Genomic DNA, 7,661 nt, shown 5'->3' on the forward strand with positions numbered 1-7,661 from the left:
GTTTCAAAATTATGCGTCTGCATTTAAGGTTTTAAAAACTGTAAATTTCATACTCCTGTTCCTTAAAAGATAACCAATGAGTGAGGGCACATATGTATGCTAAAACTGCTTGCACAATCATGGGTGTTTTCTTAACTTTAGGCACGAATAGTTAAATCTACTACATGTGATTAGTTTGAAGCCAAAATGACACACTAGTTGTGAAACCTGGAAGAAACTGTTTAACTTTTCTTCCAATATTTGAACTGTCTATTTTGTATGGTAATAAAACCTTTGTTTTTTTTTTTTTAACTGTTTAGCCAGTGTTTAATCTCTACATTCGAAGCAATTCACTATAACAGAAGTTGAACAAGTAGATCTCATAGAAAAGCCACAATAGACCTTGTTTTGACTGACTGATTAATATTAAAAACTAGAAAATCAGAAAATCTAGAAAGCAAAAAAGAGTAAATTTTTTTTCAGAAAATATAACAGTAAGAGTATTCAAAATAAATTATTTAAAATATATTTATATACCTTTTAGAAACTGAAGGCTCATTTTTTCAAGTATTTCATAATTTTATAAACTTTAAATAGTGATTATTTGAAAACTAAGACCTTAACATTTACAATATGTTATGTTCATTAATTTTCCCATCAGTTTGTTTAACTCTATACTATTTATTTTTAATGAGCTATGCAATGGTTCACTTCATATATGAATTCATCATTAGCCTCTGCTAATGGCATTTTCATCAAAAGATTAGTTTTTAGAAAATCAAATTATAGCTTAATTAATACACATTAACAACAACAACAACCAAAAAATCCAAAGCAAGGATGATTAGATATAACTTTTGAGCCATTATTTACAAAGAAATACTGATGGTACTTTATGTTAAACGTGTTTTTCTTAGAATATGTTACCTTTTGCAAAATTAAGGGCAAATTAGTAACTAGTGTTCTATTTGGGATTTATAGTAATGTACTTCTTGAAAGATGCTATGATTTTTAAAATTGAGATATTCAATCAGGTTGGTTTCTAATGAATATTTGACTCTGTCAATGATATATTCAGCTAGTCTTTATGGAAAAGACAATACTCTTCATAAATACTAATATTTTTTATGTACACCATTGTATTTATCAGGGTTCAAAAACTTTCCCTTTCTAATGTTATGTTTCTGTATTCCTATAATACACCTTTAACAATAGCTATGCCATGTTAACGGTAATTCCTGGAATGCTTCATGCTACTTGGTGCTTTATGCTTTTGTCTGTAGTCTTTTGGCCTGAATGGCTGCCTCTCATCTTCTCTATGTGGACAAGTCACACTTGTCTTTCAGTATGCCCAAATATCTTTTTCCTCGAAGTATACTACGTTTTCACTCAGATTTTCTTTTAACCCAGGTCTATATTTCTTTACAGTCTCCGTATTTAGTGGTTGCTATGCTGTTTCATGGTTGTTGAATTACTTTCCTGTATCTCTCACCTCATTTTGACATGGATTCATTTGCTCACGACCAGGCTCTATTTGGCTTTATGCATATAAGAAGAAATAGGCATCTGAAATGAGTCAATTGATAAAATTGCACTGAGCCAACAAAATATTAGGTTTATTAATTTCATTTGGAATTTTAAAATCTCTACATAGCAATGCATCAGTTCTTCATTGCATTTGATTTTTAAAATTACAAAGAAATACATGCTTTTCATTACAAGTAAAGATATATCAAGATGTATAAAGAAAACTTGATCACCAGCCTCCTTTTTTCACAAATTAAAGAGGGTTTGTCAATTTTCTGCTTTATAAAACTAAAATTTGTCAATTGTTAGTATGATGAATTTTTCCTAGAAAAAAAGTTATAAATTAGTCATAGACAAGTAGCTGTATGACTTATTTTTTATCCTTTTTGTATTATCTTCAAATAATACTACCATGTTGAAATTGTTTATCTGACATTCTAAATATGCTTTTAAGGCATTTTACCTTAATTTGGTAGCTTAGATGCATATGGATTTTATATTTGTACATACTGTGAAAGAGGTATATTTTTATTCTCTTCCCTATAAATGTCCCTTAATAAATCACATTATGCATTGAAAAACTGCTTATATTGTATAGTAATTTCATGTATGTTTTAAGTGATTTTTATAGATTTTTAAATATTCTGCTGACTTATTGTAGAAAAGAATCAGCAGAGCCAGTTTTGATCTATCAACAGTTCACCTCAGTGAGCACAGACAGTGTTAGGCTAATATATCCTCCTTCCAGTCTTTCCCACATATAAAAAATCAGCCAATCAAGGATAGAATCACTCTAATAACATTTTTGAGTGACAAAGCTTCAGTAAAACTGACCTTCAAGTAACCTTACTCCTGTAGATAATATCAATCCACTTACATGTCTGATAGTCTTCGAAAAATCCTATATTAACAATGCTATTCAAGAGAACTTTTCACAATAGTGGAAAATAAGTGTATTTTAACGTGTGAGCTGCCAGCCATGTGTAGGTATTTATCATTTGAAATGTGACTAGTGTGGTCACAAAACTAAATTTTAAATGTATTTGATTTTCATTTTTATTTAAATTATTTTAAGTACCTTGGTTAATGGCTATGGCGCTCAGATCGGACATCACAGTTTATAAGATCAACAATCTATTCTGCCTGAAGAAACTTTGTCCGACAAGCTTAGATTTTCCATATTATTACAAGAGATAAATTCAAATGTCTTGTTAGATTTTATATCATTTAATGAGAATTATGGAGGTTACACTAAAGATTCATTTAGGCCTGGCGCGGTGGCTCACGCCTGTAATCCCAGCACTTTGGGAGGCTGAGACGGGCGGATCACGAGGTCAGGAGATCGAGACCATCCTGGCTAACACGGTGAAACCCCATCTTTACTAAAAATACAAAAACTTAGCCGGGCGTGGTGGCAGGCGCCTGTAGTCCCAGCTACTCTGGAGGCTGAGGCAGGAGAATGGCGTGAACCCGGGAGGCGGAGCTTGCAGTGAGCCGAGATCACTCCACTACACTCCAGCCTGGGCTACAGAGCGAGACTCCCTCTTAAAAAAAAAAAAAAAAAAAGATTCATTTATAACACTCATTTGGCAGAATTGCAGGAAATCCTTGGACCAACAAGTGTTCACAATAAATCCCTTGTGCCCAGATTTATTTTGTCCTTTAGATAGGTTGCCAGGTGAATCAGTCTAAACTGCAATCTAAGCTCAGATTTGTTTGATTGACTCTGATTGCTGGGTTTGTTCTGTTTGAGAATTTGTAACCAAACAGGTCTTTTTTGTAAGAATCATTATTCATAGGGTTTTGTGTAAGGCAATAAGACCTATAGATTTTTTAAATTGAGTATTAGTGTTAGTTAAGTAAGGTCATTAGATACTTTTTCTTATTAAGCTGCTTATTTTCTTTAGTTTTTCTTTTGTTGTCTACTTGTACAAAGTTGCATTTTGTTTGGTTCTGGATTGTCTAGAAAATTCTAATGACACATTTTGACTTAGTATCGTTTGCTAGTAAAAGTTTATATTAGAAATCATCATAATTTTAAAATAAAATACCAGGCTTTAAATTCAGTAAGTAGTTCAGTCTCTTCTAAAAATCCAATTCTTTATCAGAATCCTTATTGTTCAAATGACTGGACTATGGCCCTTTGTAGGAAAATCAAATTACTAAAAGAAACATGTGAAAAACATGTACAAAATAAATGTATATAGTTATATGTATTGGGAATATGTATAAAATTTGTGTTCAAAAATTACTAAAAGAAATGTGAAAAATATATACAAAATAAATGTATATAGTTATATGTATTGGGAATATATATAAAATTTGTGTTCATCAATGTCAGCTTTTAAAACATTGCACTCATTCTAAATGCTATAAAAGCACAGTTTGTTTAATTTTAAGAATAAAAGCAATTCTGAATCACCTAATATTTTCATGCTATCTTAAATACCCTGATTTATATAATAAGTCTTCCCCAAGGTAAAAGTTCAGAAGCTACTCTACAATATTATAAAAACTACTGTAGAAATGTCATAAATAAATTTGGCTCATGCCAAATATGCTGCTCTGTACAAAGTCTTTATAAAGGATCTCTTATAAAATAAGACTAAGAAATGATAGGAAATTCAAACAGATACTTCAAGATTCCATTATAGATACATAAAATCTGGCCTGTTGAATTCTTTTAAAATTACATTAGGAATTTTCAAGTGGTAAAATCCATGAGGACAAGACTGGGCAAAATCAGAATGTCCATCTAATAGCACCAAATCTCAACTGAACATGAAATAACTATGACATTAGGTGCAATCTAACACCAATATTAAATACTGATGGAGAAATTTTTTTCTAGGATAACAGGAAAATAATGTTAGATTATGTTCTTCCTACCTAAAACATTTTTACTTTTCAATCCAATGTTATGTTATATATTTAACTAGCATTGCTTTTGATAATTTTGACTTATGTCAGACCTTGTCCTTTACTCAAAATCCTTTTTGTCTTATCACTTAAAATCCTCTGAAAATCTAAGGGATCCTAATAGAACCCACACATCACTCCTGTTCAAGAACCTAAATGGGTGTTTTCTGAAGAACCTACAGAAGTAAAGGATTCATGAGGTTGATTGCTAGCCTAAGGTCCCCAGAATAGGCAAAGGGCCACATAAAACGGACATCTTGCCAATACCATTAGAACAAGTTATCCTATATATTTAACTTTCCTTTATATATTTTTGTTTGTACATTTTCTTTGCTAATTTAAAGTTAGATACTCTGAGTCATTGTATCATGCTCCTCTTGGTATTAACATCACTTGCTTACATTTAGGCTTTAATTGCTCTAGGTAATCACCAACCTAACTCAATAATCTAGTAGTACCAAACTCGTTAGTTATCTGTTGCTCAGAGTCAGGAATGCTTTAATGCAGTCATGGTCCCCATAAGTGATTCAAATGGTAATCTAAATAGTAAAATACAATAAATTCATATTTATCAATATGCAAGGTGAAAATGAAATCTCCACAGATGAAACTTCATTTCAATATAAATGAATTATGGGAATGAAGATTGGGACAAATTTTGTTGTTCTTTCTGATTTGGTTGACAAATGAATACAAAAAGGGTTCACAAACATTGAAAAAGACTCACTGGTCTGGAGCAATAGAAACAAGTAGTCATCAGAACCAGATTTAAATCTGTTCAATTGACCAATTCACCTTAGTGAACTCAGTTTTGCAAGCAGCCAGTGATAGGCTGTCACTGCTGGAAGCTTGCCAATCAGGAACAGACTTACTCCAGAAAACACACCTCTAAGTGTCACTTATTCATTGAAATTCTCACGAGAGTAACCACTCTTCTACAGATGGTATCAATCTGTTTGCACCTATGAAACTCTGCCAATTCGTTCTTCAGCGTAATTCTACTCTCTTAAATTTATTATTTTCTTAATTCAGAACAGTAGTTTCTGACAATTTAAATTTTTTCCTTAAATTATATCCTTTCATCATAAGGACCCCTTATTTAGCGCTTAAGTGATATATGACTAAGTATACTAACATTATCCATTCTGAATGTTTTTCCCCACTTTATTTTATTTTAGCCTATCTTCTGATTTATGTATTGTTTAGTTAGATTTATTTGTATTTTAATTCAAATATTTTTGTTTGTAATATATTCTCTCAAAATATTTATTTTATTCTGACCTATTGTTATTTTATGAATGTATTTATCTCACAGTATAGTATTAAATATTAAAGTAATTTTTATTTCTAAAGAACTCAGAACTTGGGGCATGAAAAAAATGTTTATTTTGTTGTTGCTGTTGTTTTATGAATTTTAAAAATTATTTTTATTTCCTTTATTAATATTTTAGGTGCCACTCCTTTATATATACATATTAGTATAAAAACTTTTATTATACATTAGTACATAACTAATTTTAAGTGAGTTTATTTATGTCTGCATACTTATACACACATATACACACGTATATTCTCTATATATACACACAAACACACAAGCATTTATATATGTTAAACATTTATATAATATGTATAATACTGGGTGATAGAATTACAAGCAACTTTAATAATTTTTGCTATTCTATTAATTTTTAATTGATTAGAAATGATCATTTATGGCCGGGCGTGGTGGCTCTTGCCTGTAATCCCAGCACTTTGGGAGGCTGAGACAGGTGGATCATGAGGTCAGGAGATCGAGACCATCAAGAGGCTAACACGGTGAAACCCCATCTCTACTAAAAATACGAAAAATTTGATGTGTGTGGTGGCATGTACCTGTAGTCCCAGCTACTCGGGATGCTGAGGCAGGAGAATCACTTGAACCCGGGAGGCAGAGGTTGCAGTGAGCCGAGATTGCGCCATTGCACTCCAGCCTGGGTGACAGCACGAGACTCTGTCTCGAAGAAAAAAAACAAAAAAACGGCATTTATTAATTCTTATTTGTAACCAAGAGAGTATTTATTTCCCCGGCATTTGGTGTATACAATATAGAAAAATAAAATAATAAACCCAAATTTATTTTTAAATTATATAGTTTGGGATATAGGTTTCAAGAGAAATAATAAACTCCAATAAAGCAAGAAGCACAGAAGTGCAATAAACCTTTACCTTTATAAATAAGGATATAAATACCAACTTAACTTTTTTTTTTTTTATTATACTTTAGGTTTTAGGGTACATGTGCACACTGTGCAGGTTTGTTACATATGTATCCATGTGCCATGTTGATTTCCTGCACCCATTAACTCATCATTTAGCATTAGGTATATCTCCTAATGCTGTCCCTCCCCCATCCCCCCACCCCACAACAGTCCCCGGAATGTGATGTTCCCCTTCCTGTGTCCATGAGTTCTCATTGTTCAATTCCCACCTATGAGTGAGAACATGCGGTGTTTGGTTTTTTGTCCTTGCGATAGTTTACTGAGAATGATGTTTTCCAGTTTCGTCCATGTCCCTACAAAGGGCACGAACTCATCATTTTTTATGGCTGCATAGTATTCCATGGTGTATATGTGCCACATTTTCTTAATCCAGTCTATTGTTGTTGGACATTTGGGTTGGTTCCAAGTCTTTGCTATTGTGAATAGTGCCACAATAAACATATGTGTGCATGTGTCTTTATAGCAGCATGATTTATAGTCCTTTGGGTATATACCCAGTAATGGGATGGCTGGGTCAAATGGTATTTCTAGTTCGAGATCCCTGAGGAATCGCCACACTGACTTCCACAATGGTTGAACTAGTTTACAGTCCCACCAACAGTGTAAAAGTGTTCCTACTTCTCCACATCCTCTCCAGCACCTGTTGTTTCCTGATTTTTTAATGATGGCCATTCTAACTGGTGTGAGATGGTATCTCACTGTGGTTTTGATTTGCATTTCTCTGATGGCCAGTGATGATGAGCATTTCTTCATGTGTTTTTTGGCTGCATAAATGTCTTCTTTTGAGAAGTGTCTGTTCATGTCCTTTGCCCACTTTTTGATGGGGTTGTTTGTTTTTTTCTTGTAAATTTGTTTGAGTTCATTGTAGATTCTGGATATTAGCCCTTTGTCAGATGAGTAGGTTGCAAAAATTTTCTCCCATTCTGTAGGTTGCCTGTTCACTCTGATGGTAGTTTCTTTTGCTGGGCAGAAGCT

The sequence above is a fragment of the Hylobates moloch genome, unplaced genomic scaffold (assembly GCF_009828535.3).
Source record: "Hylobates moloch isolate HMO894 unplaced genomic scaffold, HMol_V3 SCAFFOLD_18, whole genome shotgun sequence".
In the NCBI taxonomy this organism is placed as follows: domain Eukaryota; kingdom Metazoa; phylum Chordata; class Mammalia; order Primates; family Hylobatidae; genus Hylobates; species Hylobates moloch.